The sequence below is a fragment of the Rattus norvegicus genome, chromosome Y (genome assembly GCF_036323735.1).
Source record: "Rattus norvegicus strain BN/NHsdMcwi chromosome Y, GRCr8, whole genome shotgun sequence".
Taxonomy (NCBI): domain Eukaryota; kingdom Metazoa; phylum Chordata; class Mammalia; order Rodentia; family Muridae; genus Rattus; species Rattus norvegicus.
This window is the reverse complement of record NC_086040.1, coordinates 16,549,462-16,563,302: the sequence shown is the minus strand read 5'-3', so window position 1 is coordinate 16,563,302 and position 13,841 is coordinate 16,549,462.

The window sequence follows — 13,841 nt, the reverse complement described above, 5'->3', positions numbered from 1 at the left end:
CCTCCAACCTTTTAGTTCCTGAGGTTGCCTGTTTCCATTCATTCTGCTGGCACTCAGCTTCAGTCCTACTCCCCACCAATATCTGACCATGTTCACCTCTTTCCCTTACAATTTCCTTTCTCACTCAGGACCCTCACTCTTCCCTCCAGAGGTTCATTACTTCTCCCTCTCAAGTGAGATTGAGATTCCTCTTTGGCTATTCAGCTTGTTAAACTTTTATTTTTCCTTTTATAAAAATGGATATTTTTGTTTACATTTTGAAAATTATTCACTTTCCCAGTTTTCCAGTCAAAACACTCCTATCCCTTCCCCCACCAGTTCTTCTATAAAGGTGCTCCACCTCACCAAACACTCCCTTCCCCAGCACACCCTGACATTCCCCTACACTGGGGGTTCCAGCTTTGGTAGGCCTAAGACCTTCTCCTCCCATTGATGTCCGCTAAGGCCATTCTCTGCAATATATGCAGTTGGAGCAATAGTTAGGTCCATGTACAGTCTTTGATTATTAGTATAGTACCAGAAATCTTTGGGTCATTGGCATTGTTGTTCTTATGGACTTGAAAGCCCATTCAGTCCTGGTAATTCTTTCTCCAAATTTGCTAACAAGAGGTTCGATTGAATTCCACTGGTTTGACAATAACCTTCACTTCTGTAATTGGCACTCACTACCTGGGTATCTCAGGAAAGATGTATATCCGTTTCCTAGCAGCATGCACTTTTTAACATCATCAATCTTATGTAGTTTTGTGGCATATCTATGTATGTATATATCTCTCATCAATCTTATCTAGATTTGATGGCTGATATATCTATCAATCTATTCCTCTATCTATCTTCCTATCTATCTGTCTATCTCTATATCTATCTCCATCTATATCTCTATATCTATATCTATCTATATATACACATAAATATATATCTATCTATATATACACACATATCTATATCTAGATCTTTATCTTTACCTTTATCTCTCTCTATATATATATACACGTATATAAATATATATATATATAAATATATTTTTGGTGGTACCTATAACTATGTGGTAGGTGGAATTTTTGGATGGATTCTGTGCATCTAGTTCAAAAATGTAGAATCAGCTAAGGATAATGCCAGTCAGATTCCCTCTTGTTATTATGAACCTATTGAACTTGAGGTTTCTCTGGACATCAAGACATACCTCTTCCTGCACATCCTCCTCAGTCTTGTGTTTGGCCTGAAGAAAGAATCATGGTAAAACCTCCAAAACCCTTAAGTCTGGCCCTGGGAAGAGGAAGGTAGATATTATTGAACTGATATCTAATGGGATTAAAGATCCACATTCTGCAGTGCTTGATGTCTTATTCTTTACTGATGTCTCAAAGTTTTTGGATAAAATAAGGATTTAGGTCTTTATCAAGTAGGTACACAATATTTACACTGTTATATTCACTCTATAGCATGGCACGCTTTGTTGCTAATTCATTGCAAAAAATGGAATTGCAAAACTGAATATTTGAGTACATATTCAGGAATATGAATATATATATATAGTCTCCTACAAAGCAAAGTACAATATGAAAATGAAATACATTATTCAATCATGTAAGGGTCTGTAGGGAAAATACTGGCCTTTGGGAAACTGAGAAAACCTAGGAAATTGAAGTGTATGTCACAGGAATGGACCTGGGAATAGAATTATTATCCAGAATAAACTCTTCCACCCCATATTCCTAGATCTTTTCTCCCCATGCCAAGTGACTGACTAACCTTCTCCATTCAGAGTATGAAACCACTAATTAAGGACAAAGAAGTTTCTTGCTTTAGAGATATCGAGTACATAAAGGTTTCCCCTGTGTCACAGGAGACATACCTCGAAAACGCATTCTCAAAACTGGTCAATGTATGGAAAGCTGTTTAGAGGTAGGCCATGGCAGTTCTCAGAGACATCATCATTAGGCCTCCTGAAAAATCTCTTTTAACCTGGAGATCCATATCTTTGTCTGTGATGTCCCAAATGTTGTCACGACTGCAACTGCCTCTCATATATTCCTTAAGTACCTCTAGGGTTTATTAATTAGCCTGTAATTAACAGTAAAAATCAATTTGGGAAGGAGTACAAAGAGAATGAAAAGATTGGATATGGGGAGAACGAAGGAAGCTGGCCTACCTTCTTGGTATAAAAAAGGAACAAATACGTGGTTCTTGGTAAAACTCAGTGAGTACTTGGTAGGGATTTAGTGGGATTAATAAAGGGATAGCCTTGATCTGAGCCTCCCACCTATGGGAATCAGGACCTCGGAGCCTCTCAGAAGCATCTGACTCCCTGTTCTTATGGTTCCTGGAAGTCAGAGAGTTTATATCATTCCTTTCTTTATTCCAAAAGCCATGTGTTGGGAAGGGCACATTAGAGCTCATGGCCTTTACTCTTTTTGACAAGAAGAAAAAGGTCCTAAGGAAAAATGAGAGACAGGTATTGTGTCCCTAGCTCAGAGTAAACTCCTCCATGTTTTGGATATCTGTAGTGCAGTCTGGGAAGCAGCAGTGCTATTAGTTGAGACTTCATCATCTCAGTGTTTCCACTAATATTTCCATTGACTACCACTTTACTTTTCTGAGTCAATAGGTTTGATTAGCTGTTAGTTTTCTCTACTTATTTCTTTCATTTTTTTATGTGTTAGCAATTTTTATTGCTTTTTTTTAACTTGATGTTTCCTTATATACATTTAATGTTATTTTGTTTGGCATTTTCCTGCACATAAGATTCCTACCCGTATCCTTCCCCTTCTTCTCTAACCCCCTGACTGCGCCTTCACATTCTCTTGAACTGGGAGTCAAACCTAGAGATGACCATAGCTTCTGCTTCCATTCGTGATGAACAAGGCCATTCTCTGCCACATGCAGTCTGAGCCATAGCTCTGTCCGTGTACATTCATTGAACATTGGTCTAGTACCAGAAAGCTCTGGTTTATTGACATTGTTGTTCTTATGGGCTTGAAAGCTCCTTTAGCTCTTGTTATCCCTTCTCAAAATCTGCCAACAAGAGGTCTATTTCAGTTTACTTGTTTGCCAACAGTATTAACTTTTGTAGTTGACATGATCTACCTGTGTCTCTCAAGGGAAACATATATCCGGTTGCTGGCAGAATGCACTTTTTAGCTACATGAATCTTATGTAGTTTTGGTGGCTGATATATATATATATATATATATATATATATATATATATATATATATATATATACTTTTTTGGTTCATTAAGCTATTTGGTTAGATGGAATGGAGGCGTGGATTCTGAGCAACCAGGTCAAGAATATAGAGTTCAGAAATGACAATGCCAAACAGATTCCCTCTTGTTCTTATGAACCTATTGAAGTTGATGTTTCACTGGTCTTCTTTCTGCCAATCCTCAGGAATCTTATGTTTGGTTTTCAGAGAGAATCATGGTAAAACATCCAACCCTCAAGTCTAGCAATGGGAACACAGGAAGGTAGATAGTGTTGTACTGATACCAAATAGGACTAGAGAACAGAATTCTATACTCATTTTGTCCTTTTCTTTGGTGAAAATGGAATTGGAGACAGAATTTTTGAGTACACACACAGGAATATTTATATAGTCTCTTAAGAAGGAATGTACAATGAGAAAGTGAAATACAATATTCATTCAATTAAGGTCTGCATGCAAAATACTGGCCTTTGGGAAATAGGGAAATCCTGTGATATTGAACTGTATGTCACAGGAATGGACCTGGGAATAAAATATTATCTAGAAGAATCTCCTCCACTCTATGTTCCTAAATCTTTTCTAGCCATGATAAGCCCCTGACTAACTTTGTCCTTTCAGAGCATGTAACGACTAATGTTAAAAGTGAAGTCTCTAGCTTTACAGAGATGTAGTATGTATAGGTTTCCACTGTTTTACAGGACACATTCCTGGAAATGTCACTCCAAATCTGGTCAATGTAAAAAAAAAAGTTGTTTAGCAAGTAAGCCAAGGCGGTTCTCAATGACATCATCATTAGGCTTCCCTGAAAAATCTCTTGTATCCTTGAGAGACCTCGAATCTTTTGTGATGTCACAATTGTTGTCCTGACTTCACCTGCCTATCAGATATTCCTTCAGTACATCTAGTGTTTACTAGTTGGCCTGTAATGCATTATAAACAGCCATTTAGGAGGGAGAACACAGAGAATGAAGTGATCAGACATGAGGAGTAGGAACCTGGCCTTCTGTCTTGGTATAAACAAAGAAATTCGTGGTCAATGGGAAAGCTCCTTGAGTCTTTGGTAGGGATTGAGTAGTTTCACTTTGGAGATAGCATTGATCTGAGCCCTCCACATATGGGAATCAGGAGCAGGGATCCTCTCAGAAGCATCTGGACTTCCCTGCTTGTTATTTTTCTTGGTATTCAGATAATATATATAATTCATTTCTTTATCACAAAATCCAGGTTTTGGGAATGACAATATAGTTATTCGTGAGAGCTCATGGCTTTTATCCTTTTGCCAAGAAGGAAAAGGTCCTAAGGAAAAAGGTAAGGCAAGTATTGTGTTCAGCACAGAGTAAAGTCCTCCATGCATTGGATTCTAATAATGCAGTTTGTGTCTGGCCCTGATATCTGGGAGGGAGAAATGCTTCTAGATGAAACTTCATCATATAAGTCTTTTCACTAGTATTACTCTACTATTCCCTTACAGTGACCCCTTAAAATTCTGAGTTAATAGGTGTGATTACAGTACAGTTTTCTTTTCTTTTATTTCTTTCATTACAAAAAATTAACAAATTTTATTGCTTTTTTAATGGATATTTCTAAATTTACATTTAAAATAGTATTTCCTTTCCCATTTTCCTGACTATAAGGTCCCTTACCGGTCCCCTTACCCTTCTCCTATAATTCCCCTGGACATTCACTTGAACTGGGTGACAAACCAAGGCAGGACCAATGGTTCTCCTTCCACTGTTGCCCAACAAGGCTATCTCTGCATCATATGCAGTTGGAGCCATAGGTCTGTTCATGTACATTCTTTGAATATTGGTCTACTACCAGAAAGCTCTGATTCATTCACATTGTTGTTTCTATGGGATTGAAAGCACCTTCACCTCTTCTAATCCTTTCGCAAAATCTGCCAATAAGAAGTTTGATTCCAGTTCACAGGATTGCCCCTAGGGTTCACGTTTTGGTTTGCCCTGAAATTATCTGTGTTTGATGCTAATTCCACTGCAGCAAGGTCAGCTGCATAGTCCTGTACTCAGAACTCAGGTGACATCACCAGTACCACCTCCCCATTGAATTTGTAAAGTATATGTGAGTGGCAGAAATAGGATAGAAGGAGGGTTATCATGGGAGGAGAAGGAAAAATGGGCGGGAGAGAAGTTTGAAGGAAGAGGGGGAGACTAGAGGAAAAAAGAGAGAAAGGAAGATGACAAAGTGAGAAACCATGATATGTGAATTTAAGATTCTGCTATGTAGTTACATGTCGTTGCTAATGTTCCTAAGTGAGAGATGGTACCCGGGTTTGTATTTTAAGTGGGCAATTATATCTAATCAACTGGATCAAAGATTATTGTGTTGTGTATTCTTTATGTGAGGGTTTGTGTATAGGAAAGTGTGGTCGACATGAAACACTGGGAAGCCGAGGAGTGGGAATGTATTTCAGCCAATATATCTAGCAGAGAAATTCAGACACTTCAGTGCCAGAGTTAGCAGGGTAAGAGACAAATTTACTTTTTTATTTTTATATTTTTACAATTACACACTCACTTCTGTATTTGATATGCTCTAGCTGTGTCTCTCAGGAAATATCTACATCCTTGTTCCTGACAGAATGCACTTCTTAGCTTCATCAATCTTATATAGTTTTGATGAGCGATGTATATATATATATATACATATATATATACATATATATATATTATACACACACACACACACACACACACACACACACACACACACACACATGGGTCGCTCCTACAGCTATGAGGATAGGTGGAATTTTCACATGGTTTCTCTGAACGAAGTCAAGAATGGAGAATCCACAAATGGCAATGCCAAAGATTCCCTCTTGTTCTTTTGAACATACTGAAGTTGAGGTACTTGGGACTTTATCTTTTCAAGTAGGTACACAATATTTACACTGTTATATTCACTCTATAGCTGAACCACATTTTTGACAAATTCATTGAAGAAAAATGGAATTGGAAAACAGAAATTTTGAGTACTCATTCAGAAAGATTTATAATGTCCTGTATTGAGAAATTTACACAAAGAAAGTGAAAACCCACTTCTAAAACCCTCAAGTCTGGCCAAGGGAACACAGGAAGGTACACAGTGTAGTACAGATATCAAGTGTGACTAGAGAACAGAAATGTACAGCCATGTGGCACTTTGTTTTATTGATGTTCCTTAATCTTTGGATAAAATAAGTATCTGGGAGCTTATCATTTGAAATAGATACACAGTATTTAGACTTTTATACTCACTCTATTGGTGGACCCCTTTTCTTGCCAAAATCATAGCAGACAATGGAATTGGAAAACAAAATTTTTGAGTACATATTCACGAATATTTATAAAGTCATCTATCAACGAATGTACAATAAGAAAGTGAAATACAATATTCATTCACCTAAAGGTCTGTAGGGAAATTACTGGCCTATACAAAACAGAAAAAACCTAGAAAATTGAATTGTATGTCACAGGAATGGACCTGGGAATAAAAATATTATCCAGAAGAATCTCCTACACTCCAATTTCCTAGACCATTTCTACCCATGCCAGGACCCTGACAAACTTTCTCCAGTCAGAGCATGTATCCACTATGGAAGCAAAGAGAATTCTCTAGCTTTAGAGAGATGGAGTACATAAAGGTTTCCCCAGTGTCACAGGAGACATACCTTGAAAAGAAACTGTCAACACTGGTCAATGAAAGGAAATCTCTTTAGAGGTAGGCCATGGCAGTTCTCATTTACATAATCATTAGGCACTCCATGAAAAATCTCTTGTATCCTGGAGATCCCTAGCTTCTCTGATTTCACATGTGTTGTCGTGAGTGCAAATGCCTCTTGGATATTCCTTCGGTACCTATTGGGTTTACTAATTGTCCTGTAGTTCAGAGGAAAAATCAATTTGGGAGTGAGAACAAAGTGGATGAAAAGCTCAGAGATGGGGAGAACGAAGATGGCCTTCAGTCATGTTATTAAAAAAAGGAAGAAATATATCGACCATGGGAAATCTCACAGAGTCCTTGCTAGGAGTTGAGTAGGTATGTGGAAGAGATTGAATTGATCTGAGCCTTCCACACATGCGTACAGGAGCTTGGAGCCTGTCAGAAGCACCTGGAATTCCCTGCTTCTAGTGGTTCCTGTAAGTCTGAGAGTTTATATTATTAATATCTTTGTCCCAAAAGCCAGGTGTTGGGAAGGGCACTGTTCTTCTCCTTAGAGCTTGTGGCTTTTATTTTTTAGCCCAGAAGAAAAAGGTCCTAAGGACGTAGTGAAAGACAAGTATTGTGTCCTCAGCTCAGAGTAAACTCCTCGATTATTTGGATACCTATAGTGCAGTTAGTGTCTGATACTGGTATTTGGGAGGGAGGCGTGCTTCTACTTCATCATATCTGTCTTCCCACTAGTATTACTCTGACTCCCATTGCCTGATAGTGACCCTTTAGATTTCTCAGTAAATATGTGTGATTAGCCGGCAGTTTTCTTATTTTTAACTTATTTAATTGTTTTTTTTTTATTTTTTAGCAATTTTTTGCTTTGATTTTTCCATTTTACATTTCAAATGTTTTTGCCTTTCCTAGTTTCCTGCCCATAAGATCCCTAACCGGTCCCCCTACCCTTCTTGTATAATTGCCTTTACTTCCCTTTGACATTCTCTTGAATTTGTAATAAAACCTAGTTTAGACCAAGGGCATCTCCTTCCATTGGTGCCCAACAAGGACATTTTCTGCTACATATGCAGTTGGAGCCATAGGTCTATCCATGTACAATCTTTGAATATTCGTATAGTACCAGAAAACTCTGGTTTGTTGACATTGTTTTATTAATTGGAATAAAAGCTCCTTCAGCTCTTGTAATCCTTTCTCAAAATCTACCAACAAGTGATCTGTTTTTAGTTCACTGGTTTCCTCTCTCTCTCTCTCTCTCTCTCTCTCTCTCTCTCTCTCTCTCTCATATATATATATATATATATATATATATATATATATATATATATATATTACACTATGAGGTTAGACAGATTTTTAACATGAATTTTGAGAAACATGGTGAAGAAAGTAGAATCCACAAATTACATTGCCAAATAGACTCTCTCCTGTTCTTATGAACCTAAGAAGCTGAGGTTTCAATGGACCTCAAGCCATTCCTCATCCTGCACATCCTCCTGAATATTGTTTGGCCTCAATATAGAATCATGGTAAAATATCCAAACCCCTCAAGTCTCTTCCTGGGAACACAGGAAGGTAGGTATTAGAGAACTGATATCTAATGGCACTAGAGAACCGCATTCTCTAGCCCATGCTGACCATTGCTTCAAAGATGTGTTGTAATTTTTGGATAAAATAAGAATATGGGAGTTTATCATTTGAACAAGGTACACAATATTTACACTTTTATATTCTCTCTATAGCTGTGCCCCCATTGTTGCCACAATTATTGCAAAAAATTGAATTTGAAAATGGAATTTTTGAGTAAACATTTAGGAAAAAAAAAATATATATGTAATTATATATATATATATAATGTCTGAATATATATATAATAATAATATATAATATATATATACACATATAATGTCTGAAGAAAGAATCATGGTAAAACCTCCAAAACCCTCAAATCTTGCTCTGGAACAACTGGAAGGTAGATATTAGAGACCTGATATGTAATAGAACTGCAGAACCACATTCCATGTTGACCTTTGTTTTACTGATGTCTGGTTATTTATGGATAAAATAAGGATTTGGGAGTTTATCATTTGAAGGAGGTACACAATATTTACACTGTTATATTCACTCTATATCTGTGACCCGCTTGTTCACAAATTCATTGCAAATATGGAATTAGAAAAATGAAATTTTTGAGTACACATGTAGGAATATATATATATATATATATATATATATATATAATTTCCCCTGTCAATGAATGTACAATCAGAAAATGTAACACAATATTCACTCAATTAAAGGTCTGTAGGGAAAATACAGGCACCTGGGAAACAGAGAAAACCTAGGGATTGAACATATGTCACAGGATTGGAACTGGGAATAAAATTAATCACCAGAGGAATCTCCTTCCTTCCATGTTCCTAGATCTTTTCTACCCATGAAAAGCCCCTGACTAACTTTCTTCATTCAGAGCATGTAATCACTAATAAAGCAGATAGAACTCCCTAGCTTTAGAGAGATGTAGCATAAAAGGTTTCCACTGTGTCACAGGAGACACTCCTGGAAAGGGCACCTCCAAATCTGATCAATGTAAGGAAATCTGCTCAGCAGGTCTGCCATTGCAGTTCTCAGTGACATCATCATTAGGGCCTCCATGAAAAATCTCTTGTAACCTGGAGAGCCTTACCTTCTTCTGTGATGTCACAAGTGTTGTATTGAAATCAACTGCCTCTAGATATCACTTCCATATATCTATGGTTTACTAATTAGCCTCTAATTAATACTAAAGAGCCATTTGGGAGGGGGAGAACAAATAGTATGAAGAGTTCAGAGATGGGAAGAAGGAAGCTGGCCTTCTGTCTTGGTATAAAAGAAAAGAAGAAATATGTGGTTCTTGGGAAAACAGCATGGGGAAATGGCTTTAGTTTTTTTGTTCTCTGGGTTAACAGAGATCTTGGAGAAGTTTCTGAACATCCTAAAGACCTTTTGGCAGATGGTAAAGTTTCTAGATTCCCCTTTTTAGATTTCGAGAGTCCTAGGGATTTTATGACTGATGGTAAATGTTTTCCAGGGAGAGTGCTAGAGCCAGATTGATTTTTCGATACTTTAGAAGACATGGAATTTTTCTGATATACTTGGGCTAATGGTAAAAGGTCTAAATGATTTTTTTTGATGTGGACTTTCCCTCAGAAATTCGGAAATATATAAAAACATTTTTTTTATTTTTGAAGTCGAATTTTCACAATGACAAATTAGTTTGAGGAAGGAGAACACTTTCTGGAGCCCTAGAGAGGGGAGAAGAAATTCCCTGAAATCCTAGGGTAGACGGTGAACATGCCTTTTTGGTAGAGGGAGGAGTTACTTGAGCATCTTGGGATAATATAGAATGTCCAGCATGCCTTTTTAAGGATTGGCAACTTTCCACAATTCCTTCAACATTTTTCGAATGTTCCAAGGCCCTTTGGCCAGATGGAGAAGGTGTGGGACTCACCTGAGGAGTTGCTGTGGCTTTTGGTGTCTCTTTGATAGCAGAAGAAGGCACACGATCCCTTTTGGAAGAAGGGAGAAGGTAAAAACTGTCTCCCTTAGAGGAGAAATTTCTCAAGACTCCATCAGAAGGATCAAATCTTAAATCTTTGTTTCTAGAAACTGGATGCCTGTGGTCCACATTGGTAGAGGGAGAATGTCAACTATTTCTCCCCAGAGTGGACACGTGAAATAAATCTGCTTGGGTAGATGGGGATAGCTGCAATGCATGCTGTTCAGATGCAGTTGATCATAAGACATCCTTCTCAGATGAGGAAGGTCTTAATGTACCGTGTATATGTGTGGAAATCCTGACTGTGACGTCAGAATGGGGGGAAGGTAATAGAGCTATCTCTGAAGATGTGACCTTTCCTAGAGCATCATGGACATATGTGATAGGTCTAAGAGCCTCATGAGCAGATAAGAATGTTTCTAGATATCATTGTGTAATTGTGGAAGTTCCAAGAAAAAATTCTTCTGCTGGAGAAGTGGAAACACACTTTCATATAGAAGTGTCAGGTTCCCTAGCCTGCTTGATAGGCAAAACAGGTTCCAAGGCCCCTTCAGAAGATAAAGTAAAATCCAGAGAATTTGAGGTATTTGGCAGATGCTCTGGGTCTGATTGTGGGTATAAAGAAGGACTGGGAACCCTTTCTGCATATTTGTAAGAGTGTGTAGCTTCTTCTGTAGTTGGGGAAGATGGCTGATCTTGAGGAGATAAGGAACTTCCTATAGCCTCCTATGAAGTTTGAGGAGATCATATGACTTCTTTTCAAAAATGTAATCCAAGGAATCTGTTTCCTCAGATGTCGAGGATGCTACAGACACTGGTGTTTTCATATCATGTTCCCCCACTCCTCGTTCACATATGGTTGGATCCATAACCTTCTCTACAGATGGAATATGTCCTAGAACATCTTTTGTACATGTGTCACATCCACAAGCCATTTCAAATGATGTGGTTGTGTGTAGAACTCCTCTTTTAGATGTGTCTTGTCCCACAGTCTCTTTATGAGATAGGGTATTACTCAGAGAGTCCTGCTCAGTTTTGGGAAATTCTAGCATCTCCGATGTATATGTGGAAAGTTTTGGAGCCTCTCCTTTCAGGACAGAATGACCTAGAGTCCCCTGAGGAGGTAGGGGATGTTTCATCTTCTCTGTACCTTGTATAAATATGGAGTCTGCATGGCTCATTGACTGTGTGGTGTGATAAATTTGGATCTTTTGGGACTGATGACAAGTCATGAGGGTCCTTTTCAGTGGTAGAGGATATTTGAATAATTGTTGTATAAGGACATTTGAAGTACTGGGGGAGATGTTGTGTGTGCTAGATCACATTTTTTATGTACAGGAGGCACATGAGTCCCTTGGGTGGACACAGAATTTTCTACCACATATTGCATGGGTGTGGAACTCTTAAGAGCCCCTTCGGAAACTGTAAATGGCTCTGATCTAATGGTGTACATGCAAAAAGTTTTGTCTCTGCTAGGGCTGGTTTGTGTATTATATGAGGTTCACTTGGGGATTTGTGACCGCATTTTGTCCCCCTTCGAGCATAAGTGATGATTTAAGCCCATTTTTAATAGTGGAGGACTTTGAAGGTCGTTTTGGTTTAATAGGGAAGTTCTGAAATCCCTTTTGTCAGCAGTATCAGGTTTCAAGCACATTTTACCCGAAGCAGATAGCATAAGACACTTTGGTGGAAATGGGGGACATCTTTGACTGTCTTTGTGAGTGGACATAGCTCTCTGTCCTGCTTTGGCAGCTGGCACAGTTATTAAAGTCTCATGTGGAGAGGGGGCAGGAATTAAACCATTTGTGGAATATGAGAAATCACTGAGATTACCTTTAAGAGAAGAAGATTTGCAGCCATCTTTCACTGATGGGGAGTGTTGTAACTCCCCTTGAACAGAGGGGTCTTCTCCAACACACTTGGGAGGAGAATTGGAAAGAAAGGAGACCTGTAGGATAGGGAATGAACTTTTGAAACTCCTTTCACAACCCTGTGGGACAGAGAGCTGATCACCCAGAAGAGTGAGCAATACTGAGACTTCATGGAAGGAGAAATTGCTACTTCTGCCCACCTGTGCCCACATTCGTAGCCCAAGAGGAAACTGCATAGTGCCTCTGGACACATGAATATAGGAGCAGTCAAGCTGCAGGAGTTCTGCAGTCCAAACTGCACCTGGATCTGAACTGGTCCAAACAGCATCCTACACCCAAATCTCATGTGGGGTGGGGAAGTCTTAGACCATAAGAAGGGCAGAAACCCCTGAGAACTCTGCTTACATTCTTGATTTAAGAAAAAATAACACCTAGCTACATCTGGGCCTCCTGTGCATAGGGACATAGGACCAGTAGGGGCTGGAAATTTCTGGTTGGGCCTCTCATAGAGAGCTGAAAGTCAGCCCGAGGAGCATCATCAGGCCTGAGACCAGAGGTGATTCCAACTGTTTTGCTCTAAGTGAGCTGACTGGTGGTCTCAGGATACACAAAGGCAGAACTCCTCTTGGACCAGGCACTATCTGTTTCTAGCTGGCTAATGAACATTGCTGATCCTGGTCCAGAACTCCCTGCTCCTAGAGACTGTGGGAAACAGAGTTGATCACCCAGGAGTGTGGGCAATAGTGAGCCTACAAGGCACAGAGACTGCCACTTCTGGCCCAAGACAGTGCCTCTGGACCCAGGAATATAGGAGGAGTAAAAGTGAAGGAGCACCATGTTCCAGACTGTGCCTGGATCTGAAATGAAGTGGTCAAACAGCTCCCTGTACACAAATCCTGACGGTGGAGGAACTAGATCTTTAGAAGAGCAGATACTCCTGGGAAACCAGAGGAGACTACTCTCTGCCCAGATTCCTGACTCAAGAGGAGAACAACTTGTCCCTTCTGTGCCCCCTCCCCACACAGAAGGAGCTAGGAGAAGTATGGGAATTTCCTTCTGGTTCCTGCCCACAGGGACAGCTGAAAGCCAGTGGACAGGAGCAACTACATGCCTGAGAGCAGAATACACTGTTCCAATAACTGGGTAAAAGAAAACAGGAAAACTGGTCTACAGCAGTCCTGACACACGAGCCTACAGGATGGTCAAGAAACTGTCAGAAAGAGCAAGACAAATTAACTCCGGAGACAACCTGATGGCTGGTCAGGAACACAAACAACAGAAATCAAGACTCCCTGTACTCATCAGAACCCAATTCTCCAATCAAAACAAACACTGGATATCTATACACACCAGAAAAGCAAGATCTAGATTTAAATTCACATTTTATTATGACGGTGGAGGATGTTAAGAAGGTCATAAATAACTCCCTTAAGAAAATACAGGCCAGCGTTTAGGGAATTTGCTCAGTGTTAGAGCGCTTGACGAGCAAGCACAGGGCCCTGGGTTCGATCCCCAGCTCTGAAAAATAAAAAAGTTAAAAAAAAGAAATTAAAGGAC